Raw genomic sequence first — 16102 nt, 5'->3', positions numbered from 1 at the left:
GGGAGGACGAGACAGGTGGATGCTACAGGAAGAGGGGCGAGGACGAGAAAGAGTGGATGCTACAGGAGAGGGAGGACGAGAAAGGTGGATGCTACAGGAGAGGGGAGGACGAGAAAGGTGGATGCTACAGGAGAGGGGGGTGAGGACGAGGAAAGGTGGATGCTACAGGAGAGGGTGGACGAGAAAGGTGGATGCTACAGGAGAGGGGATGACGAGAAAGGTGGATGCTACAGGAGAGGGGATGACGAGAAAGGTGGATGCTACAGGAGAGGGGGATGACGAGAAAGGTGGATGCTACAGGAGGAGGGGATGACGAGAAAGGGGTGGATGCTACAGGAGAGGGGATGACGAGAAAGGTGGATGCTACAGGAGAGGGGATGGACGAGGAAAGGTGGATGCTACAGGAGAGGGGGATGACGAGAAAGGTTGGATGCTACAGGAGAGGGGAATGACGAGAAAGGTGGATGCTACAGGAGAGGGGGAGGGACGAGAAAGGTGGATGCTACAGGAGAGGGGATGACGAGAAAGGTGGATGCTACAGGAGAGGGGAGGACGAGAAAGGTGGATGCTACAGGAGAGGGGATGACGAGAAAGGTGGATGCTACAGGAGAGGGGAGGGAGACGAGAAAGGTGGATGCTACAGGGAGAGGGGAGGACGAGAAAGGTGGATGCTACAGGAGAGGGGAGGACGAGAAAGGTGGATGCTACAGGAGAGGGGAGGGACGAGAAAAGGTGGATGCTACAGGATGAGGGGGATGACGAGAAAGGTGGATGCTACCGGAGAGGGGGATGACGAGAAAGGTGGATGCTACAGGAGAGGGGATGACGAGAAAGGTGGATGCTACCGGAGAGGGGATGACGAGAAAGGTGGATGCTACAGGAGAGGGGAGGACGAGAAAGGTGGATGCTACCGGAGAGGGGAGGACGAGAAAGGTGGATGCTACAGGAGAGGGGAGGACGAGAAAGGTGGATGCTACCGGAGAGGGGATGACGAGAAAGGTGGATGCTACAGGAGAGGGGAGGACGAGAAAGGTGGATGCTACAGGAGAGGGGATGACGAGAAAGGTGGATGCTACAGGAGAGGGGAGGACGAGAAAGGTGGATGCTACAGGAGAGGGGATGACGAGAAAGGTGGATGCTACAGGAGAGGGGATGACGAGAAAGGTGGATGCTACAGGAGAGGGGATGACGAGAAAGGTGGATGCTACAGGAGAGGGGATGACGAGAAAGGTGGATGCTACAGGAGAGGGGATGACGAGAAAGGTGGATGCTACAGGAGAGGGGAGGACGAGAAAGGTGGATGCTACAGGAGAGGGGATGACGAGAAAGGTGGATGCTACAGGAGAGGGGAGGACGAGAAAGGTGGATGCTACAGGAGAGGGGAGGACGAGAAAGGTGGATGCTACAGGAGAGGGGATGACGAGAAAGGTGGATGCTACAGGAGAGGGGAGGACGAGAAAGGTGGATGCTACAGGAGAGGGGAGGACGAGAAAGGTGGATGCTACAGGAGAGGGAGGACGAGAAAGGTGGATGCTACAGGAGAGGGGAGGACGAGAAAGGTGGATGCTACAGGAGAGGGGATGACGAGAAAGGTGGATGCTACAGGAGAGGGGATGACGAGAAAGGTGGATGCTACAGCAGAGGGAGATGACGAGAAAGGTGGATGCTACAGGAGAGGGGATGACGAGAAAGGTGGATGCTACAGAGAGAGGATGACGAGAAAGGTGGATGCTACAGGAGAGGGGGATGACGAGAAAGGTGGATGCTACAGGAGAGGGGATGACGAGAAAGGTGGATGCTACAGGAGAGGGGAGGACGAGAAAGGTGGATGCTACAGGAGAGGGGATGACGAGAAAGGTGGATGCTACAGGAGAGGGGATGACGAGAAAGGTGGATGCTACAGGAGAGGGGATGACGAGAAAGGTGGATGCTACAGGAGAGGGGATGACGAGAAAGGTGGATGCTACAGGAGAGGGGATGACGAGAAAGGTGGATGCTACAGGAGAGGGGATGACGAGAAAGGTGGATGCTACAGGAGAGGGGATGACGAGAAAGGTGGATGCTACAGGAGAGGGGAGGACGAGAAAGGTGGATGCTACAAGAGAGGGGATGACGAGAAAGGTGGATGCTACAGGAGAGGGGAGGACGAGAAAGGTGGATGCTACGAGAGAGGGGATGACGAGAAAGGTGGATGCTACAGGAGAGGGGAGGACGAGAAAGGTGGATGCTACAGGAGAGGGGATGACGAGAAAGGTGGATGCTACAGGAGAGGGGATGACGAGAAAGGTGGATGCTACAGGAGAGGGGATGACGAGAAAGGTGGATGCTACAGGAGAGGGGATGACAAGAAAGGTGGATGCTACAGGAGAGGGGATGACGAGAAAGGTGGATGCTACAGGAGAGGGGATGACGAGAAAGGTGGATGCTACAGGAGAGGGGAGGACGAGAAAGGTGGATGCTACAGGAGAAGGGATGACGAGAAAGGTGGATGCTACAGGAGAGGGGAGGACGAGAAAGGTGGATGCTACAGGAGAGGGGATGACGAGAAAGGTGGATGCTACAGGAGAGGGGAGGACGAGAAAGGTGGATGCTACAGGAGAGGGGAGGACGAGAAAGGTGGATGCTACAGGAGAGGGGATGACGAGAAAGGTGGATGCTACAGGAGAAGGGATGACGAGAAAGGTGGATGCTACAGGAGAAGGGATGACGAGAAAGGTGGATGCTACAGGAGAGGGGAGGACGAGAAAGGTGGATGCTACAGGAGAAGGGATGACGAGAAAGGTGGATGCTACAGGAGAGGGGGATGACGAGAAAGGTGGATGCTACAGGAGAGGGGAGGACGAGAAAGGTGGATGCTACAGGAGAAGGGATGACGAGAAAGGTGGATGCTACAGGAGAAGGGATGACGAGAAAGGTGGATGCTACAGGAGAGGGGAGGACGAGAAAGGTGGATGCTACAGGAGAAGGGATGACGAGAAAGGTGGATGCTACAGGAGAGGGGATGACGAGAAAGGTGGATGCTACAGGAGAGGGGAGGACGAGAAAGGTGGATGCTACAGGAGAAGGGATGACGAGAAAGGTGGATGCTACAGGAGAAGGGATGACGAGAAAGGTGGATGCTACAGGAGAGGGGATGACGAGAAAGGTGGATGCTACAGGAGAAGGGATGACGAGAAAGGTGGATGCTACAGGAGAGGGGATGACGAGAAAGGTGGATGCTACAGGAGAGGGGAGGACGAGAAAGGTGGATGCTACAGGAGAAGGGATGACGAGAAAGGTGGATGCTACAGGAGAAGGGATGACGAGAAAGGTGGATGCTACAGGAGAGGGGAGGACGAGAAAGGTGGATGCTACAGGAGAAGGGATGACGAGAAAGGTGGATGCTACAGGAGAGGGGATGACGAGAAAGGTGGATGCTACAGGAGAGGGGAGGACGAGAAAGGTGGATGCTACAGGAGAAGGGATGACGAGAAAGGTGGATGCTACAGGAGAAGGGATGACGAGAAAGGTGGATGCTACAGGAGAGGGGAGGACGAGAAAGGTGGATGCTACAGGAGAGGGGATGACGAGAAAGGTGGATGCTACAGGAGAAGGGATGACGAGAAAGGTGGATGCTACAGGAGAGGGGAGGACGAGAAAGGTGGATGCTACAGGAGAAGGGATGACGAGAAAGGTGGATGCTACAGGAGAGGGGAGGACGAGAAAGGTGGATGCTACAGGAGAGGGGATGACGAGAAAGGTGGATGCTACAGGAGAGGGGAGGACGAGAAAGGTGGATGCTACAGGAGAGGGGATGACGAGAAAGGTGGATGCTACAGGAGAAGGGGAGGACGAGAAAGGTGGATGCTACAGGAGAGGGGATGACGAGAAAGGTGGATGCTACAGGAGAAGGGATGACGAGAAAGGTGGATGCTACAGGAGAGGGGAGGACGAGAAAGGTGGATGCTACAGGAGAAGGGATGACGAGAAAGGTGGATGCTACAGGAGAGGGGAGGACGAGAAAGGTGGATGCTACAGGAGAGGGGATGACGAGAAAGGTGGATGCTACAGGAGAGGGGATGACGAGAAAGGTGGATGCTACAGGAGAGGGGATGACGAGAAAGGTGGATGCTACAGGAGAGGGGATGACGAGAAAGGTGGATGCTACAGGAGAAGGGATGACGAGAAAGGTGGATGCTACAGGAGAGGGGAGGACGAGAAAGGTGGATGCTACAGGAGAGGGGAGGACGAGAAAGGTGGATGCTACAGGAGAAGGGATGACGAGAAAGGTGGATGCTACAGGAGAGGGGATGACGAGAAAGGTGGATGCTACAGGAGAGGGGAGGACGAGAAAGGTGGATGCTACAGGAGAGGGGATGACGAGAAAGGTGGATGCTACAGGAGAAGGGATGACGAGAAAGGTGGATGCTACAGGAGAGGGGAGGACGAGAAAGGTGGATGCTACAGGAGAAGGGATGACGAGAAAGGTGGATGCTACAGGAGAGGGGAGGACGAGAAAGGTGGATGCTACAGGAGAGGGGATGACGAGAAAGGTGGATGCTACAGGAGAGGGGATGACGAGAAAGGTGGATGCTACAGGAGAGGGGAGGACGAGAAAGGTGGATGCTACAGGAGAGGGGATGACGAGAAAGTGGATGCTACAGGAGAGGGGAGGACGAGAAAGGTGGATGCTACAGGAGAAGGGATGACGAGAAAGGTGGATGCTACAGGAGAGGGGAGGACGAGAAAGGTGGATGCTACAGGAGAGGGGAGGACGAGAAAGGTGGATGCTACAGGAGAGGGGAGGACGAGAAAGGTGGATGCTACAGGAGAGGGGATGACGAGAAAGGTGGATACTACAGCAGAGGGAGATGACGAGAAAGGTGGATGCTACAGGAGAGGGGATGACGAGAAAGGTGGATGCTACAGGAGAGGGGAGGACGAGAAAGGTGGATGCTACAGGAGAGGGGATGACGAGAAAGGTGGATGCTACAGGAGAGGGGAGGACGAGAAAGGTGGATGCTACAGGAGAGGGGATGACGAGAAAGGTGGATGCTACAGGAGAGGGGAGGACGAGAAAGGTGGATGCTACAGGAGAGGGGAGGACGAGAAAGGTGGATGCTACAGGAGAGGGGATGACGAGAAAGGTGGATGCTACAGGAGAGGGGAGGACGAGAAAGGTGGATGCTACAGGAGAGGGGATGACGAGAAAGGTGGATGCTACAGGAGAGGGGGAGGACGAGAAAGGTGGATGCTACAGGAGAGGGGATGACGAGAAAGGTGGATGCTGCAGGAGAGGGGAGGACGAGAAAGGTGGATGCTACAGGAGAGGGGATGACGAGAAAGGTGGATGCTGCAGGAGAGGGGAGGACGAGAAAGGTGGATGCTACAGGAGAGGGGATGACGAGAAAGGTGGATGCTGCAGGAGAGGGGAGGACGAGAAAGGTGGATGCTACAGGAGAGGGGATGACGAGAAAGGTGGATGCTACAGGAGAGGGGAGGACGAGAAAGGTGGATGCTACAGGAGAGGGGATGACGAGAAAGGTGGATGCTACAGGAGAGGGGATGACGAGAAAGGTGGATGCTACAGGAGAGGGGAGGACGAGAAAGGTGGATGCTACAGGAGAGGGGATGACGAGAAAGGTGGATGCTACAGGAGAGGGGAGGACGAGAAAGGTGGATGCTACAGGAGAGGGGAGGACGAGAAAGGTGGATGCTACAGGAGAGGGGAGGACGAGAAAGGTGGATGCTACAGGAGAGGGGAGGACGAGAAAGGTGGATGCTACAGGAGAGGGGAGGATGAGAAAGGTGGATGCTACAGGAGAGGGGAGGACGAGAAAGGTGGATGCTACAGGAGAGGGGATGACGAGAAAGATGGATGCTACAGGAGAGGGGGAGGACGAGAAAGGTGGATGCTACAGGAGAGGGGAGGACGAGAAAGGTGGATGCTACAGGAGAGGGGAGGACGAGAAAGGTGGATGCTACAGGAGAGGGGAGGACGAGAAAGGTGGATGCTACAGGAGAGGGGAGGACGAGAAAGGTGGATGCTACAGGAGAGGGGGAGGACGAGAAAGGTGGATGCTACAGGAGAGGGGAGGACGAGAAAGGTGGATGCTACAGGAGAGGGGAGGACGAGAAAGGTGGATGCTACAGGAGAGGGGAGGACGAGAAAGGTGGATGCTACAGGAGAGGGGAGGACGAGAAAGGTGGATGCTACAGGAGAGGGGAGGACGAGAAAGGTGGATGCTACAGGAGAGGGGAGGACGAGAAAGGTGGATGCTACAGGAGAGGGGAGGACGAGAAAGGTGGATGCTACAGGAGAGGGGAGGACGAGAAAGTTGGATGCTACAGGAGAGGGGAGGACGAGAAAGGTGGATGCTACAGGAGAGGGGAGGACGAGAAAGGTGGATGCTACAGGAGAGGGGAGGACGAGAAAGGTGGATGCTACAGGAGAGGGGAGGACGAGAAAGGTGGATGCTACAGGAGAGGGGAGGACGAGAAAGGTGGATGCTACAGGAGAGGGGAGGACGAGAAAGGTGGACGCTACAGGAGAGGGGAGGACGAGAAAGGTGGACGCTACAGGAGAGGGGAGGACGAGAAAGGTGGACGCTACAGGAGAGGGGAGGACGAGAAAGGTGGACGCTACAGGAGAGGGGAGGACGAGAAAGGTGGACGCTACAGGAGAGGGGAGGACGAGAAAGGTGGACGCTACAGGAGAGGGGAGGACGAGAAAGGTGGACGCTACAGGAGAGGGGAGGACGAGAAAGGTGGACGCTACAGGAGAGGGGAGGACGAGAAAGGTGGACGCTACAGGAGAGGGGAGGACGAGAAAGGTGGACGCTACAGGAGAGGGGAGGACGAGAAAGGTGGACGCTACAGGAGAGGGGAGGACGAGAAAGGTGGACGCTACAGGAGAGGGGAGGACGAGAAAGGTGGATGCTACAGGAGAGGGGAGGACGAGAAAGGTGGATGCTACAGGAGAGGGGGAGGACGAGAAAGGTGGATGCTACAGGAGAGGGGAGGACGAGAAAGGTGGATGCTACAGGAGAGGGGGAGGACGAGAAAGGTGGATGCTACAGGAGAGGGGAGGACCAGAAAGGTGGATGCTACAGGAGAGGGGAGGACGAGAAAGGTGGATGCTACAGGAGAGGGGAGGACCAGAAAGGTGGATGCTACAGGAGAGGGGAGGACCAGAAAGGTGGATGCTACAGGAGAGGGGAGGACCAGAAAGGTGGATGCTACAGGAGAGGGGAGGACCAGAAAGGTGGATGCTACAGGAGAGGGGAGGACGAGAAAGGTGGATGCTACAGGAGAGGGGAGGACGAGAAAGGTGGATGCTACAGGAGAGGGGAGGACGAGAAAGGTGGATGCTACAGGAGAGGGGAGGACGAGAAAGGTGGATGCTACAGGAGAGGGGAGGACGAGAAAGGTGGATGCTACAGGAGAGGGGAGGACGAGAAAGGTGGATGCTACAGGAGAGGGGAGGACGAGAAAGGTGGATGCTACAGGAGAGGGGAGGACGAGAAAGGTGGATGCTACAGGAGAGGGGAGGACGAGAAAGGTGGATGCTACAGGAGAGGGGAGGACGAGAAAGGTGGATGCTACAGGAGAGGGGAGGACGAGAAAGGTGGATGCTACAGGAGAGGGGAGGACCAGAAAGGTGGATGCTACAGGAGAGGGGAGGACGAGAAAGGTGGATGCTACAGGAGAGGGGAGGACCAGAAAGGTGGATGCTACAGGAGAGGGGAGGACGAGAAAGGTGGATGCTACAGGAGAGGGGAGGACCAGAAAGGTGGATGCTACAGGAGAGGGGGAGGACGAGAAAGGTGGATGCTACAGGAGAGGGGAGGACCAGAAAGGTGGATGCTACAGGAGAGGGGAGGACCAGAAAGGTGGATGCTACAGGAGAGGGGAGGACCAGAAAGGTGGATGCTACAGGAGAGGGGAGGACCAGAAAGGTGGATGCTACAGGAGAGGGGAGGACGAGAAAGGTGGATGCTACAGGAGAGGGGAGGACGAGAAAGGTGGATGCTACAGGAGAGGGGGAGGACGAGAATGGTGGATGCTACAGGAGAGGGGAGGACGAGAAAGGTGGATGCTACAGGAGAGGGGAGGACGAGAAAGGTGGATGCTACAGGAGAGGGGAGGACGAGAAAGGTGGATGCTATAGGAGAGGGGAGGACGAGAAAGGTGGATGCTACAGGAGAGGGGAGGACGAGAAAGGTGGATGCTACAGGAGAGGGGAGGACGAGAAAGGTGGATGCTACAGGAGAGGGGAGGACGAGAAAGGTGGATGCTACAGGAGAGGGGAGGACGAGAAAGGTGGATGCTACAGGAGAGGGGGAGGACGAGAAAGGTGGATGCTACAGGAGAGGGGAGGACGAGAAAGGTGGATGCTACAGGAGAGGGGAGGACGAGAAAGGTGGATGCTACAGGAGAGGGGATGACGAGAAAGGTGGATGCTACAGCAGAGGGAGATGACGAGAAAGGTGGATGCTACAGCAGAGGGAGATGACGAGAAAGGTGGATGCTACAGGAGAGGGGATGGGACGTTGAAGGTGAATGCAGTTACAAAGGCAAGTGACTTGGTAGCTGGACACAACAGGACCATAGTATTGACCTGGCAAGCGGACGCTGCAGTAGAGGGGGTTAACGTACATTAGAGGGTAATGACCTGATAGGTGGATGTCACTTGGGAGCGTGAGGACCTGGCTGGTGGAGGGTATGACATAGAGAGATATTGGTAAAGAATTGCCGTAGCGGAATGAGATGGTCTGTCATGGTTATAGCATGTTTGGTAGCCGTGATTAAGTTTATTCATCATAATTTTTTATTTTCCTATTACGTAATTTGTTGCAAATGCAGGTAATTGGGTGTTCTGTTCGTTGGGAATTATAATCAGCTGATCCAGTTGGCTGCTTCGTAACTTATAGCTGTTCTCTGAATATACATTAGCACAGATTCCATTATTATTATTATTATTATTATTATTATTATTATTATTATTATTATTGTTATTACTTGTAGAGCTACAACCCTAGTTGGAAAAGCTGGATGCTATAAGCCCAGGGGCTCCAAAAGGGAAAATAGCCCATTGAGGAAAGGAAAAAACGAAAAACAAATATTCTAAGAGTAACAACATTAAGATAAACATCTCCTATATATATTCTAAAAACTTATACAAAACAAGAGGAAGAGAAATAAAATAGAATAGTGTGCTTAACTGTACCCTCAAGCAAGAGAACTTTAACTCTAACTGACGTATTATATAACCCAACCTTTATGTTAGTGGTAGTGGTTCATTATATTATTTTTCGAGTTTTTATTTGTTCATTCTTCGTAATTATTCCTCCATTCTTTCTTCATATACGTATTTGTTTATTCGTTCATTTACGGACTCCCCCTTCAAGTATTCGTAAGTATTCGTAGGTCAAATTTCTATAAAAATATACATGAATTAATTCATCTAATGGTTTTATTCCAGATGAACTTTTTTTTGAGTATATACATATGGAGTCATACATGCACACCATTCTATTAAAGGCTTTAAAGGCCTCTCGTGAAAGGCGTAGGCAAGGGATAGTGACAGTACCCCGGAGACTCACCATATGTACATATGATCAGTGCTTAAGGCCCCTCTCCATTCAAGCTAGGACCAGAGAGGGCCAGGCTATGGCAGCAGGTAGATCTATGAGCTCCCCCGAAAATCCAATTCTTAGCTCACAGTGATGGTGAATTGCAGACAGTAAGGGAACTAACGAGTTTAGCGATCACCAGGCAGAGACGTTACCCCCTTTCTTAGCTTGCAGGGATGATGAGGTTACAGACACTATAAAAAACTATCGAGTTTGAGCGGACTTGATCTCCCGTCCAGCAGAACGCCAGGCAGGGACGTTTGCCAATAGACCATCACAACTTTCTGTTTATGTTTACGTACATACGTACATGAGATTCAAGAACGCTAAAAGGAAGCTATATTTATATTGTTATTAAGGTTTTACAGCGAAGGAAAGAGACACCAGGTGAACCCAGACATGACATAGTGCGGGAGCTCACAGAGATTTGTATTACATTTTGAGTACAAAAGGTTTGATAGCTAAAATCATCAGCTAGTATGATGGGGATCCCCGAATGGTCATTCTTAAGTTATGCCGTTGGTGCGTTGAGTAGGGGGCGCAGCTTGAACTGCCCCCCAAATTCGGTTTAAATTGCATTTTGGAGTACATCAACCAAACCTGTGATAAAAGTTTCGTTTTGGCACTGTGATTACAGATGTGCCATTCTTAAATGGCGCAATTGGTGCAAAACGCATTTAAGAAGGGCTCAAAGGGGGCGCTACTGTCACATTTAAATCACAATTTGAGTACATCAATGAAAGTTTGTGGAAATATACCTTAGAGCTTCCTGATGAAGAATCAGTAATTCTTAAGTGTCAAATTTGGTGCAAAACCCATTTAAGAACGACCTAAAGAGGGCGCTATTTTTTTTGCACATTTAAAACACGTCTTATGTACATTAATGAAACTTTGTAGAAATATTCTTTAGACTTTCCTGATAAAGGATCAACAGTTCTTAAGAGTCGAAGTTGGTGCAAAACCAATTTAAGAACGGCCTAAAGAGGGTGTTACTATTAGGTTATTGAAAAGGCCTATATTCACTTTCTTTAGGCCTATATATTCACTCATTTCTTCTCCTCCACATGTGCCACAACACGCTATTGTGAGATCTTCTGTTTATGTTATTACTACTGTTGTTTCACTGAATATATAAGTGATGAAATTTTTTGAATGATAGTACTAATTGTAACTTTTCTTTTCAGGGGCTCGTGATTATGAAAATTAGGGTTGCATAATATCAGTATAGTGGCTACTTTACTTTGTATGGAAGATAGCCAGTTAAGAAGGGTTTAACTGATGTTTTTATTATTCCCTTTGGCTGAATAATTGATCACAAATTTTGTAATATTTTTCAATTGATTTAAAATTTTGATAACCCACTAACATATTGAGGTCTTTTGTGAGTTTTCGGGGTTATTTCAAAATTTAAGGAAAACTCATAACAGAATCAGGACGACCAGACATGCCAATAGAGACTGGGGTCCTTACACCAGGTTCTTTGATTGGGTACCTCACAGGTAAGCACTTCAACCAATGCCAGAGCCTCTAACCTCTCTTTGCCTTGCCTTCGAAAGCCTGCATTTCAAGGCCTTTCTAGAAACATGTGATTACAGTGAAGAGCTTCATACCCTGATATCTACTGTGAAAGGAAATACCAATGCAGGAAACCATGGGATTGAGCTGGTGATCAATGCAGATCTTTTTGAAAATTTTTCGAAAGAGTATTCTGAATTCACCAAGACAACTGTATCAGGAGCTCATGGATACACTGCAAAGTTCTGGATGATGTATGTGGAGTACATTAACATGTTTCACCAACTTGAAAGAGCTATCCGGACAAATAACATCGAGCTGTCTTCATACTTACACTGATTATTGACCCGTCCTTTGCCACAGGCCACATCAACTATTCCCGGTGGTTAACAAAATACCAATTAGTGCTATTGAATATTGATGCGACTCATCCCAGACTTAGAGAGATACTTAATCGGGGTGTATACACAGTGCAAAGGACAGAACATGATTTCAGCAGAATTCTTGAAGATTTACAACTGGAACAAACTATTATTGCCGACCCTACATCTCGACTGACAGGAATTCACCTCTTTCACTAATGACTACTCCGCTCACCTTAGATGGATGGTAACAAAGGCTACCCAAGCATCGTTCATTAGTCAGCAGCAAGAGAGGACAGGATTGACTAGCAAAGAAGATTTTACTACAGAACTTAGCCCAAGACGAATTCAACGTGACAATGAGGATCTTCAGAAAATCCTCAAACAAATCTTAGATACGAACAATCTATTTGAAACACGGGAAGGTTCAGAGGTATTGTACAATATTTCCACAGGAAAAGGTACCAATGATGAAATCCATGAATGCCTTCTCTGTGTACCAACCAAAGGAAAAGTCAGACACAAGGAATGCATCCAGGCTTGCATGAGTAATCTAAATAAAATTTGTTTGAAAATCTAATAAAGAAGGAAAAGCTGAAAACCTTTGTAGATGGCTGAGCAAGCAATCGTCGGATAAATAACACTTTAAGTTGCAGTGCTTAAGGGATCACGTGATCTGATGGGACGTCTCCTTGTACTGTCCACCAAGAAGAGACAATGACATGCAGCATATTCTCCAGTACCCATTGATTCCAATACCTCTGTCCTTGACCAGCCCTGAAGAAGTGATGTCAAAGACCGGTAGGAGTGCGCTCTTTAATATATCGAGAGTAAATTGAAAGGTCTTGAACAGCAGCCAAAGCACTTCAGTGCTTATATCATAGATGGACATTTTCTCTTACATACCTTGCCACTAAATTTGTCCCCACATACAGAGGACTAGCCAGAAGTATTCTTACATACATACATATACCAAAGGCACTTCCCCCCATTTTGGGGGGTAGCCGACATCAACAAGAAACAAAACAAAAAAGGGGACCTCTACTCTTTACGTTCCTCCAGCCTAACCAGGGACTCAGCCGAGTTCAGCTGGTACTGCTAGGGTGCCACAGCCCAACCTCCCACATTTCCACCACAGATGAAGCTTCATACTGCTGAGTCCCCTACTGCTGCTACCTCCGCGGTCATCTAAGGCACCGGAGGAAGCAGCATTTTTTTTTTTTTTCACCCAGAGTTTAACAATGTCAGCCAAACGAATACACATAGACTTTGATGACTATCCACAGACTTCAATTAAGGACACTGAAAGAGAGGTGGGGACCTGACAACAGAACCTTCATCATCACAGGGTCAGAGCAGAGACGAGTGCCAAGAAATCTAAATGATGCCTTAAAGTCCAAGTCCTTCAAGAAGCAGTTACCTCAGTTTCTTACCAATGAATGGCAAAACTCTTCATATGCTAAAATTTTTGGCGATTGTGAAGTCTTCCTAGATGTCTAAGGGGAATGTTATAAGTTCCAGGTGACAGAGGGCATGATACAGCGAAACGCAGTAGATGAATTAGCCCTTATCAGTTGATCATGAGAATTGACACAGTGGTCACAGCATCCGACACAGATATTGTAGTGAAATTATTGTACCACTGCAATAGCTTTCAGCCAACATTGCGGATGGATATAAGAACAGTTTCAAAGAGCAATCGTCATTAAGTCAGCCTGACTGCAATATGGAAGGAACTAATACCATATATTTGTGCAGCATTGTCAGCTTTCCATGCCTTCACGGGATCAGAGTATGCATCAGCTTTTGTCAGAAAAGGGATTTCAGGCCTCTCCAAACTCTAGGAAAGCAACCTGACTATCAGAAGACTTTCAAAGTAATGGCAATGAGCTCTACAATTTCTAGTACGACGAATGAAGCTCTTCAGAGGTTCACAGCCACAATGTATGGAGCTGGGGATAAAGCAAACACTTGGCTGAATGAATTGAGGTATGAGAAGTTTATGAAGACATGGACCAAATCGAAATGGAAAATACCTACAAGACAATTTAAAGGGCATAGATGCAAGTGGACTACTACCTTGTGAAGATGAGATCAGTCCTTAAATTGAGCGTGCCTCGATTGTTGCTAACAACAAAGAGCAGATCAAACTCATATAGAGCAGCATCCCTCTGAAGAAAATGGCTGGCAGTTGGTTGATGGCTATTACAAACCGGTTAGATTCGAAGGGGAGCATTTCCATGAATGCCTTATCCCAGAAACAGATGATTTAGAAGCATTGGACAATGATGAGGACGACTTGGACATTGCATCTTCAGATGAAGATGAGTGTTGTGATGAGGATGACTAAAATCTTGTTACAGAAAGGCAAGCTGAGATTATAATTAACTATACCAGTAAATACTAGTTGAACTCATGATTATAAGTATATTCACATATCTTTTCCTAACATAGAGAGAGAGAGAGAGAGAGAGAGAGAGAGAGAGAGAGAGAGAGAGAGAGAGAGAGAGAGAGAGAGAGAGAGAGATTCATTTATAGCAAATGTGAAACATGTATGTGTGCACTAATTGCTATGTGTCTATCAAAAGGCAGTTTTGGTTTCAAAGAGCATAATCACTTGCAAATAGACATATTAGTGCCCGGTCATCACCTGTAGCAGCATATTATTAGATAGCAATGTTTTACCATATCTACGATTACTACTATCTTACAAAAGGTGTGAAACATTACATTTAAAGAAAAAAATAATTCACGAGTTATATAAGTTAGATATTAAATTATGATATCCAGTTAAATAGCATAAATGAAGATCGAATTGTAAACAGTATTGGCACGTATGGTATTACCCCACTTCACCAGTGCACCTTTTCTTGTATTCACGCTTCACCAGTGTACCTTTTCTTGTATTCACACTTCACCAATGCACTTTTTTCTTGTTTTCACTCTTCACCAGTGCACCTTTTCTTGTATTCCACGCTTCACCAGTGTACCTTTTCTTGTATTCACACTTCACCAATGCACTTTTTCTTGTTTTCACTCTTCACCAGTGCACCTTTTCTTGTATTCGCTCTACACCAGTGAACCTTTTCTTGAATTCACTCTTCACCAATGTACTTTTCTTCTTGCATTCACTCTTCACCAGTGCACCTTTTCTTGCATTCACTCTTCACCAGTGCACCTTTTCTTGTATTCGCTCTTCACCAGTGCACATTTTCTTGTATTCGCTCTTCAACCTGTGAACCTTTTCTTGAATTCACTCTTCACCAGTGTACTTTTTCTTGTATTCACTCTTCACCAGTTCATTTCTTGAATTCACTGTTCACCAGTGCACTTTTTTTGTATAAATAAATACTTAAATATATAAATTTGAAGTTCCTTTGTTCTTCTATATCATATAAAACAAAGATTCTCACAGTTTTTATTCATGGTAAATAGAGAGGTCATGGCACTAGAAAATATACGTTAATCCTCCATGTGCTAATACTGCACTCTCTTTAGGCCGTTCTAAATGGGTTTTGCACCAACTTCGACTCTTAAGAACTGTTGATCCTTTATCAGGAAAGTCTAAAGAATATTTCTACAAAGTTTCATTAATGTATGTAAGACGTGTTTTAAATGTGCAAAAATAAATAGCGCCCTCTTTAGGTCGCTCTTAAATGGGTTTTGCACCAAATTTGACACTTAAGAATTACTGATTCTTCATCTGGAAGCTCTAAGGTATATTTCCACAAACTTTCATTGATGTACTCAAATTGTGATTTAAATGTGACAGTAGCGCCCCCCTTTGAGCCCTTCTTAAATGCGTTTTGCACCAATTGCGCCATTTAAGAATGGCACATCTGTAATCACAGTGCCAAAACGAAACTTTTATCACAGGTTTGGTTGATGTACTCCAAAATGCAATTTAAACCGAATTTGGGGGGCAGTTCAAGCTGCGCCCCCTACTCAACGCACCAACGGCATAACTTAAGAATGACCATATCGGGGATCCCCATCATACTAGCTGATGATTTTAGCTATCAAACCTTTTGTACTCAAAATGTAATACAAATCTCTGTGAGCTCCCGGACTAACAGGTGTCATGCGAGCTGAGGTCTCCCTTCGTTCTGAGATGAATATTGGGGGAAGGAAAGGGGGGGGGGGGGGGGCAGTGTCAAGACATAAAGGTCGGATATTGGGAGAGAAAAGGGCGGAACAAGATAGGATACAGAATGTAGGATACATAAGTAATGTTTATTTTAATGGTGTAACTGCTCTTAAAATATTTTATTTTTCCGTTTTCTTTCCTGACTGGGCTATTTTTCCTTGTTGGGGCCTCTGGGCTTATAGCATATTGTTTGTCCAACTAGGGTTGTAGCTGAGCAAGTAATAATAGTAATAATGATAATATTAATAATAGTAATAATAATAACTAGTAGTAGTAGTATTAGTAGTGTTTCTTAATATACAAGTATTCTTTCTCTATTCGCGTATGAATATAATTGCTGAGAGAGAGAGAGAGAGAGAGAGAGAGAGAGAGAGAGAGAGAGAGAGAGAGAGAGGAGAGAGAGAGAGAGGGAGAGAGAGAGAGAGAGAGCGCTGGGGGGGGGGGTGTACACTCTGAGGAAAATA

This window comes from Palaemon carinicauda, chromosome 42 (genome assembly GCF_036898095.1).
Source record: "Palaemon carinicauda isolate YSFRI2023 chromosome 42, ASM3689809v2, whole genome shotgun sequence".
NCBI classification, from domain to species: domain Eukaryota; kingdom Metazoa; phylum Arthropoda; class Malacostraca; order Decapoda; family Palaemonidae; genus Palaemon; species Palaemon carinicauda.
This window is presented reverse-complemented; position numbering follows the sequence as displayed.